Source organism: Mesoplodon bidens (assembly GCF_964165515.1).
Source record: "Mesoplodon bidens genome assembly, chromosome: 2".
Classification (NCBI taxonomy): Eukaryota; Metazoa; Chordata; class Mammalia; order Artiodactyla; family Ziphiidae; genus Mesoplodon; species Mesoplodon bidens.
In genome coordinates, this window is record NC_138177.1 from 100034864 (window position 1) to 100061008 (window position 26145).

Sequence of the window (26145 nt, forward strand, 5' to 3'; positions counted from 1 at the left end):
TACTTAGTAGAAAATAAACTGCATATTAAACTTCAGATTGATTCTTTAAAGTACAGAAAGCATATAAGTGAATGTTTTCAAAGTGGAATAATTTATGCAGTAGGGGGTTTCATCCTTATACGGTTTTGGATTAGAAAAAAGCAGCAAAATTTAACATTTTTAGGCCCTTTATTGATAAAATTTTAAATGCTACACCTATCGATATATTTAGTACTTACCAGTAGTTAGTAATAATTAATGTATAAGAATGTGTGAATCTACTGACTGAGAAAAGAGTATCATTATTTAAATCAGCCTTATCCTTAGGCAAAGAAAATAATATACAACAAATATGCCCCATCAAGCACATTCTCTTCTTCTTTCACCTCTTACTAGGATCAATAGCTGGCATTATTATGGCTAAAACATCACAGCTGTTTTATTCTGACAGCTTTACAAGATGCTATGTGTAAGTGTGATCAAGACTATCTAGAGAACCCTCAAAAGTTAGAAAACTAGTGCATGAAAAAGGAAGTTAAATATTTTTATGTTTAAATAGCTAAAGAGAGGTTTCTTCATAAATTGGCTGAATACTTAGAAATACTTTGGTTAAACAAAGTGTAAAAATAAACAACATATTGGATTTAGCTTTAGAATATCATTAATCCATTGTTTACAACCTTGTAGAATATTGACATTACATTTGTTTTTATTTCAATTCTTCCTTTAAGAATTACTTGGAAGCTATAACCAAATGTTTAATCCGTTGAGAAAAACTGAGTCTCTGATATCACTTAATGACTACTTTAGTTATGCTATTTAAAAAATTTTATATGTAAACAGAAATCGGTGGCTAATCAGGTATAAGGGAAGAATTGTAGGGGAAAAAAAAGTGTTTGCTTTGAACTTCCTGTTTGCTTACAAAAATTGAATTCTGATTAATCAGAGACATCTGTCTTTACTCTGTTGGTGACATGCATTGATTTGTGAAGCTGTCTCTTTCAATAACCTAAGAGCAGTTGCCTTTATTAGGATCACCAGCAGAAATAAATGTGGGAGCTAACTTCCTTCTGAACCTCCAATTTGAATTTAACCTACCAATGCAGAAGTCTGTGATGCTGGTTCAAAAGGAGAGTTATGGACAAATGCAAATTAAAGTTGGCACATAAAATATAATGACGGGGGTTTTAGGAAGCTCCACTTTACTTACATTGATGGTGCGTACAACAAAATATTTGTGCAAAAACTATTTTAAATGTATTTGTGCAGATTGTAATCACATAAATAACAATGCCACCTTGGGCTTATATAATTCTATTTTCAAAAATGACTTTTTGCCGTACTTGATTTTGCAAAGTAGTCATTTTGCTTCATAGAGATCTACTTCTTTTCGTTTTGTGTTCTTATATTGTCTCTAATTAGTGATTAATTTTTTGTGAATTTATTATTGTCTTATGAGTTTTGTGCTTTCTTATTGGTGAAATATTGTGGTGTAAAACTCAGTATTATAAACCCATGTTTTTCACAGCCTCTTCCTAAAGACATCTATTAAAGTATTATATGTACTATACATTTGTGTGGCATTATAGCATACCAATTTAGATTAGCCTTATTACAGTTTAGTATGCAATTTCAAGAGTCTACTTAAAATGTATTAAAATTCAGAGTCTTGACATTTGAAATTTGGATGCTCTTAATATGACAAAGGTTATTCTATGCAGTTTTGTTATCATATGAAATATTAATATTTCACAATACAGTTTTGATGAAGTACAATTTGCCGAGCTTGCATATGATAAAGAAATTAAATGCTTGCCAAGGGAGTTCAGTAAAAATTAGAGCCCTGCCTGAACATCTGCTGGAAATTTTATTATCCTGTCCTACTGACAGTGTGGCTCCCTCATTGTTTTTCTAGATTGACAGCTGAATATTACACTGATTTCTGCAGCAAATAAGTTTAGGTGAAATTTGTTTCCCTTTTTTTATTTTTTGGGGGAGTTTGGAACACGCTTTGATTTTCATCCTATATATATATTTTTTATGCTCGACATTTGTAGATGCCAGATTGAGGTCTAATATGCTGTAGCAACGAAAGACCATTGACTTACAGTGAAATGCCAGTTGTTATCTCAGTAAACAGAAATATTATTATTCTTTACTGTGCAGTCTGTATAAAAGCTGTATGTGCTTTCTTTAGGGAGGCAAATGATAAGATTTTTAATGTCAAATATAAAAAGATCTATGTTTGCTTTTGTGTTAAATAACATCAAAGGTGGCTTTTATTAACTATATTTTTCCTTCCCAAATCAGACTTTCCTAGAGTGTCCCAAAATACCTAGCTTGCTTTTCTTGAGATTCTGTTTATGTGTTATAAGACAATATTTGAAATATCATGAAAAAAATATTTAAAATATAATTATAAATTTTAACATAAATATATGTTGAGTTCAAGTTTAAAAAGGTAGGGGAGAAATCAATCTGTCAAGCTTAATTAAAGCTAAAGTGTCCTGACAAACCAGAGTAATGCTCTGTTTAACTGGGAATATTAGAAATTGTTTAGATTTCACATAAAATAATCTCCTGACCTGTTTGCATTATACTGATAAGAAATAGATAAAACACTTCATTTTTGCTGATTATATCATAAATTTTTTCTCATAGGTAGCCACATATTATATACTGCAAATATAGAATATCTAACTACAGGGTGCATATATCTTCATCACTACACAGATAAACTCAGAAGTGTTTCTAACTATCATAAATCAAATTCAAGCCTAAGCAGAAGTTCACTTCATTTATAAGCTATATATAGCTATTACAGTACACTTGTAATTGATTTTTAGTAAGAAAATGTCTTGAATGCATATATTTTGTTTTAATAAGTATCAAATAATTAGGTATGTAGGTGTACAAATAATGAGTCTCTCTCAACATAAAATACTGAAAACTAAAATCTGAGAAATATTTAAGGTTCTTCATTATTTCTTTGGCATCAAAGTATTGATTGTAACTGTTTGCATAAAATACAATCTTATACCACATAGCATGATGCTTAGTGTATAGGAAGAGTTTGGTAAATGTTTCATAGATATTCTTTGGATAAATGAATTAGTAAATGAATACATAGATTTCTTGGCAACAGCATATTGAGTTTATTTTTCTTCTAGCCTTGTGAACAGACAGTTAACACATAAAAAATGGATTGTTCTGAGTATTGATCTCAATCAAGGGAGAAAAGGCCAATTTAAAATTTTCATATCCCAGGTTGCTTTTATAGTACATGTATACATGTCTAAAAATGAAAATGTCAGTGGAATTTCTAAATGCATGGATTGTACATTAAGATTTAGGTTGTTGACTAAGCCTTTAAAATGCAGAGAATTTTTGAGAAAACAGAATAAGTATTGTACAGTATTAGAATGGGAAATAAAAATTATCTGGCCAAATTATGTGTCAATAGCCCTGACAGAAGAAATGTAGCCTGTTCTTGAATGCCTTTAGTGACAGAACATGCTAGGTCTTTTAAGGCACTGCAGCCTGTTATAGCTATAGAAAGATCTGTTTTAGATATGTATTCATTTTATTGTCCCCAAATCGGCCTTCTCATAAGTTGCATCCATATTTTATAGTTCTGCCCTCGGAGACATCATGACATAAATTAGTCTAACTTATTAACATAAATGAATTGTTGATTTTAAAATATGGTGTTCTTTTCTTTTTTTCCTTCCAAGTAAATAAATACTGTAGAGGAAGGCTAACAAGTATGGCGAGGCAGTGCCATCTAGGGAAAAGAAATTTGACCTGGGCAACAACAGTCTCTGTCCAAAGTTACTTCTATATCACTATCTTGAACATGTTGTTTGAAATTGCAGGTCGTTGTTATGATTATTATTTTTATACACATTACTAACTACCATTTATCAATTACTTAGAATGTATAGATACTGCCAAATACTTTTCATAAGTTATTCATTGAATCTTCACAATATCCCTATAAGATAGACAGTATAATTTTTTTAGATGAAATATAGCCGACCCTTGAACAACACGGGTGTTAGGAGCACCGACCCCCTGCAAAGTCGAAAATCTGCTTATAACTTTATAGTCAGCCCTCCGTATTTGTGGTCCCACATCTGCATAGTGGACCAACCATGGGTCCATATAGTACTGTAGTACTTAATTATTGAAAAAAATCTGCATATAAGTGGACGCAGTTCAAGTCTGCATTGTTCAGGGATCAACTGTAATAGTCTGAGAAAGCTAAATAAGTAGCCCAGGAGTTGGAACAACAATTATTTATTCACTCAGTTATGCACATTGGTAGTTTGGCTGAGCTCATATGGGGAGTTCTTCTGCATCACATGATGTCTGCTGGGCTCATTCATGCATTTGCAGTCAGTTGGAGGAATGCCTGGGGACAGGCAAGATGGCCCCACTCATGTGTCTGGTTGGAGTTGCTGTAATTGCTGAGATGGCTGGACCCGTCTCTCCATCTCTTCATAATCTCTCTTGTCTCTTGGTATCTCAACATCAAGGAGAGTATCTTGGGCTTGTTCACAAGGTAGCAGTGTTCTAAGAAGGCAAGACTCGAAGCTGCAAGGCCTTGCTGAGACCTCAAAAGTCACACACTGTCACTTCCACTGTACTTTCTGTGACAAAGCAAGTTACAAGGTACAATACACATGCTGTATTCAAGAAGTAGGTAAATACCATCTGCTCATTGATGGGAAGAACAGCAAAGTCATATCACTAAGGGGCATGCATACAGCATGGAAGGATTATTGCAGCTGTCTTTGTAACTTGCCCTCTGGTCACAATAATTCACATCCCTTCCACGTGCAAAATGCATCCACCCCATTCCAAGACACTCAAAATGTCATCCAATCATGATTTGGGGCTCAATGTCTATGATCTAGTGATCTGTATCAGGTCCTAACCCATATAAGGCTGTTCGGGTTCACCTTCACTTTATCCAGGATTCTGTGAAATAGAAAGACAAGTTGTCTATCTGCTCTACACCCAACATAAAATGATATGGTCATGAGAACCACAGCAGATACTCTCATTCAGGAAGAGAAGAAATGGAAGGAAAATAGCAATCACTTGTCCATTGCAATTTTGAAATTCAGTTGTGCACATGTTGTCAGTGCCCCTTACTTAATTAAGATCCAGTTCTACTCTCTAGTAGTGGTTCCCTAATCCATTGTTCCTATCCACTATTGGCCCTAACTTCTGGGATCTTGCTTCTGTCCTCTGAGTTTTGTTTTGCTTTGTTTTGTTTAGAAATGACCACTGATGGTCCATGTTGGCAGTGGAGTAGCCTTTTCAGCCTGTTTCTGACCATAGAAAGTTAGGAATCCCTATTTCTCCCTTTATTTTGTATTATCCCATTTAGTCCTAGGTCATAGTGATGTCACCACAAAACTCTCTTAAAAACTTTTCAGATCTGTTAAGGGCCGACTCCATGCCCCAAAGCCACATCCATAAGTCTTTTTGAGACAGACTTCTCTCCATTTTGAATATGTCTTGCTGCTGTGGCACAGTGTCCTAAAGATTCTTAGAATCGATATTGTCTACTTGAAAGAATCTACTAGGACCAGATTAAAATCTTTGTAAAGTCCTAACAAAGTATCATATAGCAACGCTCTTGATGTGACCTTTACCCCAGGGTCATTTCTTACTTGGAAAATCTTTTTCTTTCCAGGAGAGATGAAGTGTGAAGAATAGCTTTATTTTCCAACACGGCAAGTCCTAGGCTCCTTTGCTTTACTCATTCTAAGTTTGCTAGCAGTCAAATATGTCCTTATTTGGCTCTTTTCTCTCTTACAGTACCTTACTATCCTTGGGCAGAAACACTCAACTGACACTTTCAGCATTCTGTCTAGAGATTTCTTTAGTCAGATCCACAAATGCATTATGTACATTTTCTATCTTCTGAATGATCACCAGTGACATTCTTGCCACTTGTTCTGTCACTGAGTAATACAGGCCACTCTTTTTTTTTAATTAATTAATTAATTAATTTTATTTATTTATTTGGCTGTGTTGGGTCTTCGTTGCTGCGTGCGGGCTTTCTCTAGTTGCGGTGAGTGGGAGCTTCTCATTGTGGTGGCTTCTCTTGTTGCGGAGCATGGGCTCTAGATGCTCGGGCTTCAGTAGTTGTGGCACATGGACTTAGTTGCTCAGTGACATGTGGGATCTTCCTGGACCAGGGCTTGAACCCGTGTCCCCTGCATTGGCAGGCGGATTCTTAACCAGTTCGCCACCAGGGAAGTCCCAAGGCCACTCTTTTCCCAGCCTCCAATAGCAATTTTCACACTGTGTTTTAAGCCTCCACTAACATTCTTCCAGATTACTAACAGACTACTCTTTAGTTTTTAAGAGAGGCCTCTGCCTGCCTCTCAATCTGAGATCCGGTGCTGCATGTTTTCGATTTTAGGCTAGCAGATATTTCTGTATCATTTATCTGTTGCTGTATATCAAACCACCCCACAATTTAGTGGCTTAAAGCAACAAGTAATCTGCTCTTGATCCTATAGTTTGGTAATCTGGTCAGGGCTCAGTTGGGTAAGCCTTTTTTGCCCCATGTGATGTTACTTATTCTTACTAGCGCATTTGTGGCCAGTTGACAGAATGCTTGGTGGCTGGCTTGTCCCTGATGGCTTCATTCACATGCTTCAGTCCTCAGACAAGACCCAGGAGCATGGAAATGGCTCTACTCATCCAAAGGCTTAAATTTACCATGGCAGGTTTTGAACCAAGGTCTATTTGGTCTATTTCAGGCTCTTTGCTCTATATGATGCTGTTTCCTAATTTATCCTCACTGGACTTCATTACTTTATGTCTAAAATGAAGGCAGTTTGACTCCATCAGTGTTTGCAGTTCAGCTGAACAGGTGTACTGAGGGCCTCCCACTCCCTGCTTCAAGCAGAGTGGCACTTAGGATTTTATATCTATTTTGGTTCTATCTGCCATTTCACTGAGAGAGAGAGAGAGAGATTGATTTATTAAAAACCTCTGGGAATCCATTGTCATGAAAAGCCAATCTTCCTGTACCATCCTTCTCCAGCCACCCTGGCCATCCTTCTAGTCCTCCAACATGGTAGGCTCCTCCAACTCTTAGGCCCATTTTGCTTGTGTTTGCTCTGCCTGGAAGGCTCTGCCCTCAGCTTTTTATACAGCTACTCTTGCTTCCCATTCAGTTTTCACATCAAAAATTCTCTCCTCAGAGAATTCTTTGCTGACCACTCAAAACTCATTCTGTCTGTCCCCCATTTCCCTGGTTGTTTTATCTTCACCGTGCTTGGCACCATATGAAATTACCATGCTCTTAATCATTTATTTATTTACTTGTATATTTTCTGTTTTAGCCATTTGAAGTAAGCTTCATAAGAAGAGAGATGTTATCTTTCTTGTTTGCTACTGTATGCCCAGTGCCAAGAACCATGTCTGGCAGATAGGAAGGATGCAATACATACTTGTTAGATGAATGAATAATTATAGGATTCTAATTTAAACCACAATTCCACATGACAGCTCTTCAGTTACTTGGAGACAGCTCTCATGTCCTATCTGCAAGCCTTGTCTTTTTCCTTTTTAAATAGTCCCATTTTCCTTCCCATAATAAGGTTTGCAGACTTTTCACCGTGTCGGTTGTCGGTTCTCCCATGTGGATTTCCAGAAACTTGTTTCGATCCTCATTATCTTAATTGAGAGGAAGTTGCCTACATTTGCACAAATTGCCAGCACCTATGAACCAGACAAAAATCAGGACTAACATTGTCAGGACTATAAATGCAAAAAATAATATTTAAAGATGTTAAGAAAAATTTCACAAATATGATACATAATTATATTTTAGAGCCTAAGTAATTCTCTTTGGATTACAATACAGCCTTATGAGAAATAAAGGTCTGGATTTTTAAAAGATTATATCAAAACTAATATATTTTATTATTATTAAGTTTCTACATTACTTTATCATGAAAGTCTATGAAACAATGAATGAACAACATTCCATTGCATTATTTTCACTGCTATAGTTCTGGCTTTAAATTTAGTACATAAATAGTTTTTTTTTTAATGTGTAGTATTATTCTCCTATTGTATATCTAACTATACATTAACTAAGGACTATAATTATTTAAACACATTCAATATAAGCTTTTCCTCTGGGAACCTTTTTTTTCTTCTTTTTTGCTGTACGCGGGCCTCTCACTGCCGTGGACTCTCCCGTCGCGGAGCACAGGCTCCAGACGCGCAGGCTCAGCGGCCATGGCTCACGGGCCCAGCCGCTCCGTGGCATGCAGGATCCTCCCGGACCGGGGCACGAACCCGTGTCCCCTGCATCGGCAGGCGGACTCTCAACCACTGCGCCACCAGGGAAGCCCCCCTGGGAAACTTTTTAACATGCTAAAACCATAAGTGATTTCTGTGTAGTAATAGTTTGATTTTCACTGGTTAGCTTCTTTAATTGTTATTTAGATGAACTGTATTCGTAATTTTGACTGAATTCATAATTCATAAAATTGACTCACCCTCAGATTATAAAGAATGGGTTTTTTAAAAGGCTACAGTTCACACGTAGTAGTCTTAGGGGAGATTTCATCCAAATGTTCACTTCAAGACTGTTTAGCAAGCTCTTCTCTGAAGCAAACTTGATCACTTCAACAACAAAAGAATGTGTGTGTGTGCTTGCATACCCATTTGTGTGTACACTTGCAATAATGAAGCTAAGTCTTGCAAGTTAGAATCCAATAAAAATACTCCCTACCTCTCCCCAAAGTTCTAAATGAATAATTTTCAAGCATGCCATGTATGCCAGGCTTAGTTTGTTCAGTAAAATATAGATTATGATGTTTCCAAACAGGTTGACATACTTCTAATATTAAACATAAATCTTTTAATTGTAACCAAAGTAGCATTTTTAACCAAGTATATTATTAAAGTTATTTAAATCGTTCTCAAATTTTTTTGCCTTCTATTTCACAATTTGGGCTAGTCGACTATGAAAGAGACCAATCAATTTTCCAATATAATTACGTCTTCACCTCTTTTCCATTTCAGGCTGCGATTTCACACTTGTTAATTAGTTAATCATTTTGGTAGAGTGGACAAGGTGAGACTCAAATAGGCTTTTTAATAATATAAATTGATGTGTACAGTTTTGATCTGGGTTAGCTGGTAGAGAACCTAACTTGTAGTGGAAAATACCTGTCATTCAGCTCCTTTTTTCTTAAGCAACTAGTGTCAAGGATAATGGAAAAGTCTCATAATTATGGCTAATGGAAATTTCCTTAGAGTATAGTCCTGCTGTTGGTAAACTGATTTTACCCTCATCCCATCTCACTTAATTTTTTTGCAGATTTTAAATTTAACTAGTTGAAAAATATCCATATTCTGGGAATGTTTGAATGATGCAGTCTTGGTTGAAATTAAGATGACTTGAATTCCATAATACCATACTTGGCTTTGTATTTTCTCTATTGATTTTTAACAAGATTCTAGTCATACTACATAAAGATAGTCTTTAACTTTCATTTAAAAAAAAAACTTTAAATATAAAACCCAGTGATTAGCTCACTGTCAAACTTTTATTAAAGCTATACCTACATTGGCTATTTTGTTATAAGAACTTATTCAGTTTTAAATTGCAGTTCTATTTGTGTTCCTTTTTCTTAGGTGACTTGCGATGAGCTTCATGTTCAATATTTGTCACTTCACATTCACCACTATTTCTGAAATAAGGTGTCACTAGATGCTTAAGGAAGTAACTGTTTTTTTAGAGAAACCTTCAGCCAAACTTTCTTTTCATACATCAGTTACCTTTACTTACCCGACTTCCCCATCTGCTTCTTTCATTTCAGCTAAATCCCTGCCCTTTTCATCCTGCTCTGCTTATTCATTTGCATGTTTTCCCACAATATCCCATATGTTTGGAACAATTTATCATTAGCTTCTGCCAAATTCACTCTATATTAAAGTTAAAATTTATCTAAAAGTGTCATAAGTGTCACTTTTAGGTATATTGACTAGACTGGATGTATTTTGAGAACTGTTGTTGTCTTTATATACACTTTTTTTTTCTCATTCACTCAGACATTTGTTAGGCACTGACCATTCATATGGTGTGCATGTGTGTGTGTGTGTATGTGTATAAATGGTTTTTGCTCTACAAGATTTAAACTCGTTCAGAATATACAACAAAAAGATGCAGGAAGACCGACTAAATGTTGACATAAGGCAGCAGAGATTCTTAGACTAAAAATGTTACTTCAAAAGCAGTATTTTCCTCAGTTTTTTAAAAAGAAAAATGACTTCACATTTGAGCTGTATCTTTATTCTAGGCAGAAAGGATAGCACACGGACATCCATGGTCTTGAGAGTGCCAAGCATATTTAAGATTCAGCAGCTGAATCTTAAGTAAGATTCAGCATAACGCATCACAGGGTGGTATAAGTATCTGTGGTGACTATGGGAAAGGCCTGTTAGGCTGGGAATTTAAATGTGATTTTATAGACAACAGGGAACTAAAGAGGTTTTAAGTAGAGGAATTACATAATTCAATTTGGAAGTCACTATTAATCATGATGTAACTCCCATTCGCCATTTCAGTAATGACTTCCACTTCCCCCCAACACAGTCTCTTTTTTCTGATTAATCCAGTCTAATCACAAGGCTTATGTTTGTATCATCTATACCTTATACTTATAGTATACATCTATACTTCTCTAAACCTTTGGTAAAACAAGACCAAAATATCTGCGTTCCCTTCTTTATGGTATTCTAGTGAAGATCAGTTTGAATTTAAAAAAAATTGTAAAAATGATTTTCTAACATGTGAAATACCATATCAGTAGAGTTGTCATTATTGTTACTACAATCTGCATGCCGAACTAAAACATTAATAGTTATGTAATCATTTTTTTAAAGCATAGAAAATCACTATATTTTTGCCCTTCTCATTTAAGGTCTTATCTCCACTAATACCACCCACATCTAAGCCACCATCATTTCTCACTGAATACTATGCCAGCCTCCATACCACAGTCTAAGTGCTCTCTTACAAACTAAGTCATATCATGCCCCTCCTTTGCTTAAAACATTCTAATGGCTTTCCATAGTCCGTAAACTAAGATCCAAAATTCTTGTACAAATCGCTTTATCATACATATAGCTCCTGCCTGTCTCTCAGACCTCATCTCATTCTACTTGTACCAATGAAGCTACATTAAGCTACCTCATCTCAGTCTACTTGTACCAATTAAGCTACAGCCACAATGGCCTTTTCTAGTTTTCTCCAATGAGCCAACCTCATTGTCACCTGTTGCCTTTCACTAATTGTTCTTCCTGCCTAGAATTTTTGGGCCCTTACATTCAAAAAGAAGAAAGAAAAAATCATTGCTAATGGGAAAGTGTAAATAATATGGGAAAAAATCTATTGTAATAAGTACTTTATGTGTATTGCAGTTTATCAGATAACAGAAAATATAGATGACAACTGACCAATTAAACTGTGAAGGAATGGTCACATATTCTTCTTTTCTGTTCCTTTCAAATAGCAGAAGATTTGTGACTTTTAAATCATTCAATAAAATTTGTCTTTAATATTTCTGAAAAGCAAAAGAGATAAAGAATTGCTCTTTCTTATAGCTGTTGGAATCTCATTAGTTGCCAATCATAAAATTCCCCAAAAAAGGAAAGGATTTTATAAGGATCAGAAATTGCACTGCAAAGAGCAGTGGATGTTATGTAACATACATACAGGCTCAGAGAAAAACATTTTTAAAAACGCTTTTTTCATCTAAACTTAATAAGTATTAATGTAAATGTTAAAACACCAAGCTGTGATTCCTGATTTCTGAACCTGTTTATAATTCACTGAAAACTAGAAAATGCTTCCCAACTCTAGAACGCCTTCCATCAGTTTGTATGGGGTTTGTGTCTATAACTGCTATTAACATTAATAGGATTTAATTGCGTGGTTCTCTTACACACAGATCAGAAAATTCACTCAAATTATTATAGGCATAGTCAATCATGGAGCATAATTCGTAGTACATGTAATTTGCAGTGTTTCACATTAAAACATGAAATAAAACATATTAAGAAGTTGCCGCTATAGCCATTTTTGGAGCAAGTACTTAAAGTATATTTAATATTGAACTTTCAGTATTAAATAAAAGACAAGTTTATAAGCAGTTCAATAATTGGACAGACTACATATTGATTTTTTCCTTTGTTGTATAATATTACCCACTTCTCCATCCAGAACCATGTCATACCGGGTTTAGGAGTGCTAGAAACATGGTCGCTGTTGTGTATTGGAATGTGGAGAGACGGAAAGGCTGTCACAGCAGTCAATAAGATCTGAGAGGTGTTGACTAATTGCCTGCTAATTACACAGTAAATTGTCTAATTAAGCTGATGGTTAATTAGGGTACGCTTGCACAGCAGTCTTGTGGAATTTGTGTCTGATGTCTGGGAAGCAGCTTGTGTAATTGGCAAACTGGTAAGGACTGGCAGAGAACATGACTGGAAAGCTCATGCCAGTGGATGACAGAATAAGGATTTTTGTGGAAACAAAGGGGTTTTCATTTTTATACTGAAAGTTTGGTTTCAGTTCTGCAGCTATTCTGCAGTGAGCAATTGAGAAATACATTTGAAGCCTAGATTATGTGAGCAAAGGAAGGCTTAAAATGTGCTTCAACATGTTAAATATGCTGTTTGCTTGGCATTTATCAGCTCTGATACACTATATCATATTATATTAATATACACATTGTGTTTTTACAGTTCCCCCTTCTAACACATGTTATTTGGAGTTCATGTGCAAAAAAAAAAAAAAAAAAAAAAAAAAATTCCATGCATCTAAGGGGAAAATGCCTCTTTTATGAAAATATGAGAAGACAACAAATATGACTGATTAAAAGACATTAGAAGTAAGAATTTGGGGTTATTTATTTATTTATTTATTTATTGCGGTACGCGGGCCTCTCACTGTTGTGGCCTCTCCCGTTGCGGAGCACAGGCTCCGGACGCACAGGCTCAGCGACCATGGCTCACGGGCCCAGCTGCTCCGCGGCATGTGGGATCTTCCTGGGCTGGGGCACGAACCCCTGTCCCCTGCATCGGCAGGCGGACTCTCAACCACTGCACCACCAGGGAGGCCCTAATTATTTAATTTTTAATTTATGCTTCACCAAGAACCATAAAATATTAGACATACTACAGATATGTTTGTTTATTCTTTTAAGAAATAAAAAAATTTTATTTGTAATGGGAGAATTTCAGTTTTATCATTTATACAATTTTACCACACAAATGGCTTTTGCTTAAATTTAGTAAAATATAAGAACAGAGTACTTCAGTATTGAATTACATGTATTTCATTTCTGAATGCATGTGAGTACTGTTGGAGTTATAACCTGCAAAATGTTAGTGCCTTAAAAATAGAAGATCTAGAAGTTTGTTTTGTTGCTATTTTGTTCTTTATAGCTGAGGAAGTATAACTTTTCATTTCAGAAAGTTATCTATGGTTGAAATACAAACATGAAAATTCTCCTTGTAAATAAACTAAACTAATCCACTGAAGAATGCAGGCCCTTTATAAATGAAGTTAGGTATACACATACATCTCCCATTTAAAAGAGACCTGAATACTAATGATTGTTTCTGCCATTTGCCTCTAGATTCCAACATTTTTGAGGATTTCGAAATAAGATTTTGAATAGAACTTTAAGTTGCAGTTGAAACAGAGGGTCACAGATGCATAATAAATCTTGGATTTATACTTTTATGTTAACGAAGAAAGATAAAATTTTAAGTGTTTCAAAACAGATTTCTGAAAGATAAGGTCTTGATTAAGTTATAGTGTCAACATTTTTTTATTGTTTTCTTAGCAAATAAAATGCATGTGTGCCTGTGATTAGATGAATGTGTATGTTTTTTATTCTCACTGTTTTCCATGGAGGATTTGAAGTTGTGTGTATGCTATATGTTTTTAAATAGAAAGAGAGAAATACACTTTATATACTCTGTAAAATATCTTTGAATTAGCATTAACCTTGGAGATACATGCAAGGTAAATGAAAATATTTGCTATTTTAACACAAAAGGTGTTTTTCAACCTGTCTTAAAGCAATACCTTAAATTATTAAGTCACAGATATTAAAAAAAGGTGTAAAATGAAATATTCTTTATTTCAAGGGTAAAGAAAAATCATATTCATTCCATTTGGAGTCTTAGGTTATGAAGTCTTTATAAAGAAATTATGTAAGATAGAAGAAAAGTGAATTTATCAAAGGAATACAAGGCTAAACACTGAAATTGCTTATTTAAAGGTATATCTCCTCAGGGAGAAAAATCAGATAGAGGTCAGTGTTGCAACTCCAGCCATTCTACATTTTGATCTACTCAGTTTTTCATTTTATTCCTTAGAGAGTAATATGAAAAGTTTATTTATTGTAAGTGATATAAGTTTGCATAAGAAGAAATCACGTATATCTGTCTATCATTGTTGGTAAAGTTTTAAAGAAGAATTTTTACAAAACACAATCTTCAAAAAAAATTCCTCATTTACATATAAATTTCAATGTTTTTTCTATTAATTCAAAAGCTAGATAATTTCCATTTATATATAGCTATCATAAGAATAAAGTATATATATGTATATCATGAAATCATATAGTTATCTGTTGAGAACGTATAATACTTTACTTTGGTCTAAGTATATTATATAAAATATATATATTTTTTATATATGTATATATATGTGTGTGTGTGTGTGTGTTATGTAATCACAGTTTTTTTTTTAATTCTTTGGAAAATTTTATCCCTGAAATTAAAAAAAAAGAAATACAATATTTAGCAACCTTAGCTATCAACCTCATTCTAGAATTCTTTCCTTTTGCAATTTATATATCATAAATTTCACTCTTTAAAAATATGTATTTCCACGTTTTTTAGTGTATTCACAGAATTGTGTAACCATCAACACTAATTAATTTCAGAGCATTTCCATCACTCCAGAATAGAAACTTTATACCTACGAGCAATGGCTCCCTATTCCCCCCACCCTCCAGCCCCTGGAGACCACTAATACACATTCTATCTTCATGGATTTGACTATTTTGAACATTTTATATAAATGGAATCATACAATATGTGACCATTTATGTCTGGTTGCTTTTACTTAGCATGATATTTTCAAGAGATCATCCATGTTGTAGCATGTATCAAAACTACATTCCTTTTTATGGATATACTAACATTTTGTTTATCCATTCATTAGTTCATGAATATTTAGAGTCTTTTTCTACTTTTTGCTTATTATGAGTAGTATCTTCTTGAACATTCATGGATAAGTTTTTGAGTGTATTCAATTTTTTTGTGAATATACCTAGGAGTAGAATTGTTGGGTAAGACGGTGACTCTTTTGTTGAATCACCAAACTTTTCTCCAAAATGGCTGCACCAATTTGCAGTGCCACCAGCAGTGTATGAGGTCTCTAGTTGCTTCACATACTCACCAACATTGTTGGTTGTCTTTTTTTTTTTTTTTTTCCGGTACGCCAGCCTCTCACTGTTGTGGCCTCCCCCGCTGCGGAGCACAGGCTCCGGATGCGCAGGCTCAGCGGCCATGGCTCACGGGCCCAGCCACTCCGTGGCATGCGGGATCCTCCCGGACCGGGACACGAACCCATGTCCCCTGCATCAGCAGGCGGACTCTCAACCACTGCGCCACCAGGGAAGCCCGGTTGTCTTTTTTATTATAGCTATCAGAATGAGTTTGAAGTTGTTTCTCATTGTGATATTCGCTTCTAGTATAATTGATAACTAAATAATAAAAGTATGAAAGCCTAATAATTGCCTTAATATTCTTTTTAAAATTAATTTTTATTGGAGTATAGTTGATTTTCAATGTTGTGTTAGTTTCTGCTGTACAGCAAAGTGAGTCAGTTATACCTATACATAGATCCACTCTTTTTTAGATTCTTATCCCATATGGGTCATTACATATATTGAGGAGAATTCGCTGTGCTATACAGTAGGTTCTTATTAGTTATCTATTTTCTATATAGTAGTGTGTATATGTCAATTTATTTACAAAACAGAAATAGAGTCACAGATGTAGAAAACAAACTTACAGTTACCCAGGGGAAAGGTGGGGGAGGGATAAATTGGGAGATTGGGATTGCCTTAATATTCTTAATAACATATCACCATAACAACTAGTTGTCATAACTAGCAGTTAAAATAGCTGCCATTTTTCACTCTTTTCTCTTGATCTAGGAAGTGCGATCATCAGGAAAGGCTTATCCACTTCCACTGGAGGCATGACATGAGAGCAAGTCTTTCTGAAAATAAGAGTTTAGGGTGCGGGGTAGAAGGCAACCTGTAAAGAATAGCCAGTTTTTATGGGTCCCCGGCCTTTGAGAGACAGTGTTACAGGATGTCATATATTCAAAGAGTACTCTCTTACTGTTTGGTTATTTATATAGTTCAAGGAAATGGATAAGTGTTCCAAGCTATATTATGAGCATAACTTACTAAATTAGAAACCTAAGGAGAAACATTTAATACACTCTAGATAGCAAGACTAAAGAATATCACTCTAGGAGTCTGGAGCAAATGTTTTTCTCTGCTCTCTGCTGCCATACTTGGTACTTTTCTCATTCTATGCAAGAGGGGGAGGATCATTGTATTCATTCCACAAGTATTTATAAGCTACTCTATTTCCAAGTGCTGTATGTGGACCCTGAGGATAGAATGGTGAGGAACATGGCAAGGAACATCTAGTCTTCATGGACTTTACAGGAGCATTCTACTGGAGAAGAAATGGTATTGGCCCAAGGTTGTAGACTGAGTAACGTGAACCTATATAAAATGTATAAAGGAGACTGCAGTAGCAGACTTGGTGACTGATTGCATGAAGCTAGAGGTGGGGAGGGACAAGGCAAGAACGACTCCTGGATCTCTGACTTGGCAGCTGTTTATGGTTGCCCCATTCATAAAGGAAGTGAAGATAGGAGGAGAAAAACATGGTTTCTGTGTTCTGTGCCAGTCACTGAAGTAGGACTTTTCAATAGCAAAAGAAAATTGTCAGTGGGCACTTTAATTCTCCAGCTATAATTACTTCAAATATTTGGAAGGAAAAGGTCACCCTGCTAGAAGAATTGCAGTTATTAAAATTGAACTGAAAATGTTAATAATTTTTCAGATGAGATATAGGTACTAATGTAGAGTTTGAAAGTTTGAACTCAATTTAATTATTCTAAAATTAGATCTAAAACTAACATCTACAGGGGAAAAGTTAACAGAACAGGTTGTTAAATCAATATGATTAATTAACTTGATATAAATAACTTGAGTATTGCTATGTTTATCTGTAAATCATTTATCATGGTACCACCCGTAAAAGAAAATCTTAATAATAATGATAATGATGTGTGTCATCCTCCCACCCATCAGAGGTATCATGACAAATTGTTAACAAACTGTCTTACAGCACTTCACAGATTCAAATGCTAATGTAATAATAATATAATCAATAATAATAAAATCAACAATGGAACAAAAATCTTTGATGCAGCTTAGGAAGGGAAATTTATTAAAACTTTGAGTTCACAAGTGGATAAAGTACCAGCACAGAACTGTTCATCCATTTAAATCCGTATCTACATTTTGACTCTTGATTTTCAATGAAGGAAAGAGGAAGCAGAGAGAAAGGCATGAGAAACATTTTTACAGTTTATTAAGATGTGGAAACTGATCGATCTCTCTCTCTCTCTCCTTCTGTCCCTCTGTCCTTCTGTCCCTCTCCCTCTTTCCTTCTTTCTCTCCTTCTTTCTCAAATGGAGTGTTGACTATTCCCATAGAATCAGTTACCAAATCCAGAACACTCCTCACACATTATCTTCCATCCCTGCTCTGACTTTCCTTGTTCAAGGCCTCATTTGTCCTCACTTCGAACATTTCATGAACCTCTTAAAGGGTCTAATTTCCATGGCCTCTCCCAACAGAAGTTAATGCGATTATTTTCAACCAAATTTATCCCCCTAAAGTATATTTGGGCATGTCACTATCCTTTCTACCTGTAGGAGAAACTTCATGCTCCTTACCATGTCATGCAAGGCCCTCTGTCATCTCAACCCAATGTTTTCTTAGCCTTGATTTCCACTCCACCTGTTTGGTAACAGAGAGTCTAAGATTTTTTTTAAATAGAAATGTTCCCTTTGTATATACAATTATACAATTTCCTATAATTGTATAATACAATTGTGTAATATACACTTTCTCAGACCCTGTGTGTTCTTTTTATTATCCAATCTACAGACTATGCTTGTGCACAAGGCTTATAAATTGCTCACTGCTCTAGTCACACCTGCCTGAGGGCACCCTCACGTTCCCCGAAGATGCCGGGTGCTGCCTTCCCCCAGCACTTGTTCATGTGGTGAGCTTCCATCTGAAGACCCCTCCCCAATATTTTGCCTATGGGAAACTCAATTCAGCCTCAGGAGCCAGTTTAGATGTAACCCTTCCTGAAAATTTTCTCCTCCCTTAAAATTGCATTCCCATAAACCTTTGGAATCCTTGAACTGCCTCTTTTAATAGGAAGAAGACAAAAATTGCAACTAACACATAACCTTGTAAAAGAAGGTAGGTGAACCAACTTATTAGCCAGCTCTTTTCTCTTTTACCATGCTAAATGTTTAACTAGAACATTTAAAATTTTTTAGAGTTATCTGAGTTCCAGATGTATCTTCCTCTGAAAAACTAGCATTGAGTATTTCTTGTATATATATGTCAGGAATTATGAAAGCCACATAATTTACATTTTGTTTTTTACTACTCACAAATCACTACAGTAGATGTCATAATCCCCACTGCATGGATAAACTGAGGCTTAACAATTTTTTTGTTTTCTAAATTTTTAACCATTTTTTTAAAAATTGAAGTATAGTTCATTTACAATGTTGTGTTAGTTTCAGGTGTACAGCAGAGTGATTCAGCTATATATTCCTTTTCAGATTCTTTTCCACTATATGTTATTACAAGATATTGAATATAGTTCCCTGTACTATGCAATAGGTCCTTGTTGTTTATCTATTATATATATATAGTAGTTTGTGTATGCTAGCTTAACAATTTCTGAGTCCCCTTGTTCTTTGTGTCTGCTACAGTCATAGTTCAGTGCCATGAACAAAGCCGCCACTCAGCAAAAGCCAAATTCCTCTCTTCTGTTTTAAGTTAGGATTTTTATTCTTCCAGATGGAAATATGATGTAATTTATCATTTGATACAAACTGATCAATAATATTTTTTTCATAATTTAGCTATAGGTTGAATTTAAGTTGCTGTAGGTTTTTAGGAAAGAAATGGGAAACTTATTAAAAGATTTACTATCGGTCTCTTTTTAACTATCTTATTTTATGGGACAAGATTTCTCCCTCGTAAGTCCCACTGCTCTTGGGATCATGTTTGACTATTCATTGGTCATCATTGTTTTGTTGGTTTTATCTCTCTGGCCCTTGTTTCAGTAAGATGTTTTACACCCCATGAATTCCCAGCTCTTGGACAAAAATGACTCAACTCCAACATTCACCCAGTTTACTAGCAACGTTTTATGTTAGGTAGAGCTCATTGAAATCCAGTTCCCTCACAGGGAAGGTGATGACCCTGGACTCACACCTTTATTTCTTAACATTTTTAAGCACTGCACATAATTTCAGAGGCAGCAAAAAAGTTTCTTCTGAATTGAACTCCTCTGGGCTCTGGATTTCCATGGCTTTCTTCATTGCTTATATTTTCGTACAGTGGTATGAATATGAAAACCAGTAGTACTAGGCGAATATCCTCTCCCTAGTGCTCTGTGCAATATTTAAAGGTGTCCTGACGTTATAAATTATGCTGAAATAATAGAGCCTACTTGATATAACATTTTGTGTTCATATTTACTATAAAATGTATTGCTATAGCACATTCCTTAACTTCCTATAGAAAGAAGGTAATGTACAATAGAGAAGTGCATTTTTTAGAAACACTGAAATGAAAGTTGTTGATTTTAAAAGACATTTTGTCACAGATGAGTGAGAGAGAAAGACATCAAGCCAGCAAGTCTAGCCAATCCAAGGTTTCATTCGTGCATCTCTTCTGCTTAGTGCTTTCCCCTTCGGTATCATTAGCATTTTCATTTCGAAAAATGACAGTCTGCCGTAGAAGAAGTAAAAATGTTCAACCTGTGGTTTAAATTATTGATTTTTTTAGAATATTGAAGCAGTATTTCAAATGAATTTTGTTAGAGATACTTCTGGGTGGGGGGTTTCGAAGGTAATTTGATATCCAAAAGCCTGTATATTTCAAAGACTTTTCATTCTTTGAATTTATTTAGACTCTGGTTGATTGGATAAAAATGTTTATTGTCTTCAGGGTTGTAAGTAGCAGATCATTGCTGCTTGAACTTGAGACATATGTTTGCAGGCTATGCTCTTTGTGATTTATGCTGTGATCAACTGGCAAAATAAATCTTAATTTGGAAACAAAAGCTGATTTTAAAATGAAGGAAAACATACTATGATTTGCATGCATAGAAGTTCAACAGTGGTAGCTAATTTTTGTAATAAAGCATCCAAGGTGTGGTTCTGTAAGAATGGATTTTAATGAAGCTCCTCAAATTGTGTTATGCTAATAGGGAGTAGAGTGTGGCTACAGAGGTTTTCCTTAAAGTCTTTTTAAGTCTCTGATGACAGTCAACACTCCCATATGAACAGAAAATGTTTTGACAAGGAGCAGGATTACTGACTGCTGTGTGTATGCTATGCAGGTAGTTTGCTGTTTCCAGCATGTTTCTACTTGTGGAAAAAAGCTACTTAAAAAAATTACATTATATCAAAATGGCTTGATCTGCAATCATTCTACAAGTTGAAGCCCTATTGAAGTCGGTGAGGGCTTGGAGTGCAAATTTATGACTGTGTCGAGCTTAATATGTGGAAAGTTGCGTCATCTTTTGTGATGTGAAGTAACGCACAGCAATGGCATGACACAAATTTGAAATAAAACCTGATAGTCCCTTCTTAACAAGTGGAAATGAATCAAAAATACCGTATCAGAAGAGCTCCTTTTGAGGCATTAGGACAAAAGGGAAACCTGCTACTGAATGCTGAATACATGAGATATATCCATAATAGTCCTGTTGATGTTTCAACCAGCTTAAAAATGCATTCCCAATGGCAGTGCTACCATGAAAGTTGGATGGAGGATCTGCTGATGTTGCAACTTTTGGGGAAAAAATATTTAATCTGAGGATTCAAAACTCTAGGATCAAATCTTTTTGTAGAGCCTACCTTCCTCTAAAAACTTGATACAGAGGAAAATATGACTGAAACAGTTTATGCATTACTATGACATAGATCATCTGATTTAATCTTCATGACAGCTCTTAGAAATAAGAATTTTATATCTTTTCATATTGTTTCATAATACTGTAATTAAGGAAACAGAATCCCAAAGAAGTAAGTAAACTATTCAGGGTCACACAGCTATTAAATGGTGAAGCCAGAATTCTTAGTCAGGTTTACCTTACTCCAAAACCAATGTCTTTCTACTACACAGCACTATCTCCCCTTATTCTTAAAAAATGTTGCTCTAAAAATGGCATCAAAAGAAACTTAAGAAAATAATGATGACACAGAAGAGCAGTGAGCCCTCACAGTTGCACAGTGTATATGATATTTAATTATGTTTTGGTTTCAGGGGCAAAGCCATTCATATCTGCTCCGTTCCCCCATTCACTAGGACCTTACCCAATTGAAAACAATTCTTGTGTGTTTATATTCCAGGAGCTGTGGGTTAATGTACTCACTAAATCTCCACAACAAGGCTATGCAGTATATATTAATATTAGTCCCATCCAGTAGATGAGGATGAGACACAGAATGGTTGCTCTAATGAAGCTATTAGTAAGTGGTAGAGCAGATGAGAATATCTACCATAAGGAATTGTTGTGAATAGTCACTGAGTTGATGATAGTGATGATTATGATAATGTACTAGTAAAGGTACTATAATTATCAATACTTTATAGAAAGGAAACAGTCACAGAAAGGTTAATGGTTTGCCCAGCCAACATCATGCCGTGGTGGTTGATTTGGCATAGTGATGAAAATACTAGATATATTTCTTGGCATCTAGTAAGTGGTCAAAAAATGTTAAGGGTAACATTATTAAGGTGCATGTTTAGAGCAAGAATCAAAATTTTGTTGAATTATAAACTAATGAATAAAGCCCAGTTCTGCTTTATTCTGGTTCACCAACCAACTTTCATGGTAGCACTGCCATTGGGAATGAATTTTCAAGCTGGTTTAAACACCAACAGGACTTATTATGGATACATCTCATGTATTCAGTAGCAGGTTTCCCTTTCATGTCCCAATTTGCTAGGGGACTCTGTGCAAGTTATTTCAGCTCTAAGTTTCAGTCTCCTATTTGTAAAGTTGTTGCAATGAAATAGTAATAACTATAATTTACTGAGTTCACCCATGTGTCAAGTACATTTCTAGCAAGTAATAGAAGTAAAACCTTAACAAGTGCTGAGGGCATAGTAAGTGCTCAACAAAGGGTAACTATCATTATTGACATATTTTCTCATCTTCATGATAATAGGAGAGGATTAACCAGGGCGATGACCTCAGGTCAAGCCTGTGATGTGTCCTAGAGTAACTCTAGCACATGTGGCTGTGATGTGAATAGACCCCTCAGGGACAGTCTGAGAATTACTGAGTTAGGATTTCCCTGACTTTGCTGTGCTAAATTCATCCAGTTTTTAGAACTGAGCTTTTACCTTGATGTCCAAATAAGAACATATGCTGTAATCTTTTGTTTTCTGTTTCATTATATTCATTTGTTTGTTTTAGTTTTTAGATTCCACATATAAGCAATATCATACAGCATTTGTCTTTCTCTGTCTGACTTATTTCACTAAGCATAGTACCCTCCAGGTCCCTTCATGTTATTGCAAATGACAAAATTACATTCTTTTTTATGACTGAGTAATATTCCACTACACACACACACACACACATATATATATATATATATATATACACACATATACATATATATATTACATCTTCTTTATCCATTCATCTGTTGCTGGACACTTAGGTTGCTTCCATATCTTGGCTATTGTAAATAATGCTGCTATTGTAAATAATCTTTGCAAATTAGTTTTTTGAGGAACCTCCATACTATTTTCCACAGTGGCTACACTAATTTACATTACCACCAACAGTGTACAAGGGTTCCCTTTTCCTCACATCCTCATCAACATTTTTTATTTGTGGTCTTTTTGATGACAGCCATTCTGACAAGTGTGAGATGATATCTCATGTGGTTTTGATTTGCATTTGTCTAATAATTAACAATGTTGAGCATCGTTTCATGTGCCTGTTGGTCATCTCTATGTCTTTTTTGGAAAAATGTCTATTCAAGTCTTCTGCCCAGTTTTTAATCAGGTTGTTTGGTTTTTGATATTTAGTTGTATGAGCTGTTTATATATTTTGGATATTAACTCTTTAGTGTAGCACATGCCCCAAACTCATTAGTTCCTTAAAAATATATTTTTCCTCAAAATAATTTCTCCTAAAAATAGGGTGTCCGATATCAGCAAGTATAAATAGTTTCACGAAGCTATGGATTGTCTTTTCAACTAAGTTTTATGTGCTCAAACAGTGGTATCATCTAGTCAGAGCCACTGTTTTTCAAACTTTATACCTGTAGGTTCATACCAATTTGTGGTTAGCTTATGAAATAGAGATTAAATTTACAATAGGCACAAATTTTGATATATATAATCATTTAAGATGGGGACACAGATTGAGATATTAGATACAGATTTTCATAGAACCCATTTTGAGTATCTGAAAGGGATAACAAAGCTTAGTATTCATGTCATATTAAAAAATTTAATTACAGAAAATTTCAAAATGTAAAAAAATGTCCATCACCAAGCTGCAATAATTATAAGTTCAAAGCCAACTTTCATCCATTTTTACCTCACCACTCTTCCTGTTCCCGATTATTTTGAAGTAAATATCAGTTGTTTTATGATTTAATTGGTAAATATCTCAATATATACCTCTAAAAAGATTCTCTTATAATATGAAAACAGTACTGGAATAACAACTAAAAATAATTAACAGTAATTCCCTAATATCATAAAATATCTAGTCAACTTTTGTGTTTGCTTCTAATTTTATTTGTTTACTTGAATTAGTATGTCCAAATAAGATCCCTAAATAGCAATTGTATGATATTTCTTAAATCTCTTTAAAATTTTCCCTCTTTAAAATTTTTTTCTGTCAGTTTTGTTAGAAAAGCCAGCTGATCTGTCCTTTAGAGTTTTTTAAAGCCTAGATTTCTTTGACTGCCTCCCTGAGCTTTCATTTAAATTATCTCTAGACCCTTAGATTTATTGTAATGTGGTGGTTAGATCTAGAGGATTGATAGTGTTTGTTGTTGTTGTTTTGGCAAGAATATCTAGGAGGTATCTATCCTAATCTATCAGGGTATACAAAATAGCCACTTTTCTCTATTGATGATGCTTGTAAGTAACTATTGGCCATCTCAAGAAATCATACATCCCAAAGAACCCAGGTTACATATGTTTTTTCCAGTGTCTCAACAGTACACTGATTTAGAAAACAAATTTTGTTATTATTCTATATGGATCTATTAATTTATATGGCATTGCATAAATATGATACTTTAATTCTATCTCACCTTCTTCAAATGTTAACTAGAATTCTATAAAGAGTAATTTCCTACCATGAATTATTTGGTTACACTGAGCTAGAGTTCATATAGGAGAAGCAGGATAAATGCTTTATTTTTTTCCACTTATTTATAAGCTTTCACATGACTCTAATACGCTTGTATTTTTTGACAGCTGCCTTGTTTTTTGATGCGACAAAATGTTCTAGGCTCACTTTGCTTACTTCCTGCCCTGAAGTAGAAAGTCATTTCTCTGAGTAATCTGGTTCCACTTAATAAAAAAATAGTATTTAGAGACCATAATCTGGGTCCTGGGGCTGCCCACTGATGCTAGGTTGGTCATTGCTTCTAGGCTTTTTTAGTAGACAGTGATCTGAATATTAATTGTTTTAGAATAAAATAAATAATGATACTTGTTATTTCCAATTCCAGTTCAGAGCTACATGATTTTTAATTGACATTGTCAATGTTACATCTATACTTTCTTTCTTCTATACTATACACAGCCAAACCACTATCCCAACAAGTTTAATACTGAAAAAAAAATGACATATATTTTATTTTGTTTTGTTTGCCATTGTTTTTGTCCCACTGGAGATGTACAAGTCACAGTTCTTTAAAGTAGCTGTGTTGTGTAACACCTCTCTGTGTGGTTATGCCACTGGCTGCTTTTAAATTATGGAAAATATGTGCCTGGTCCAGAGTCAAATGTATATAAGATATAGTCAAAAAAGTCAAGCTTGTAGTTCTGTTCTTTCCCCCTATTCTCACTCTATCCCAATATTTACCTAGTTACAAACATAAAAATATTGATTGGAGGTTTAACTGAAAATGTGTTCAGATATGTTGGGAGGTTGAAGGAGGGTAAGTTTGCATGAGAGGTAATAAAAAAAGAACTAAAATCTTAACTTTCGTAATGGGAAATTATAGGTGAAGACAGAGGGAGGTGGGGGACTTTTTCTGCACAAAGGTGACTGGCCTATTCTCAGTACCCAGAAATACATACTTTTCTTTTAGTTGCTACTCCTATTATGAAAACTAAATTTGCTGTCTTTGATTCCCAATAAAATGATAAAAATTCTTCCTTGTTATCGCTAATGAAACTGGCCTGCACATGTCCTTTATTTATCCAAACCAGTTTTTTACCCATGTGTACCTGAATCTGGTTCAGCCTTTACCTGAAGAAAAAAAGAGTGGAATTTAAGTATATATTTTCTATTAAAGTACTCACATGGAAATGGTATCTTTGCCTCAAGTTCTTCACCCAAAATAATCTAATGAAGTGAGTCAATACTTATAGAATTGTAGCAATCTTAAACTCTAATGGAGAAAGAAAAATATAGGTGTCTATGATGTGTGCATTGATTTTTAGCAGTTCATCCTTAGTGGAAAAT

At 34.8% G+C, this 26145-nt stretch overlaps 1 protein-coding gene across 3 annotated transcripts in view; it reads left to right on the forward strand.

The window, feature by feature from the left end:
* The window catches only part of DPYD (dihydropyrimidine dehydrogenase), an 811527-nt gene that overhangs the window by 421026 nt on the left and 364356 nt on the right, over positions 1 to 26145 (forward strand). The gene's annotated exons all lie outside the window — the stretch shown is intronic.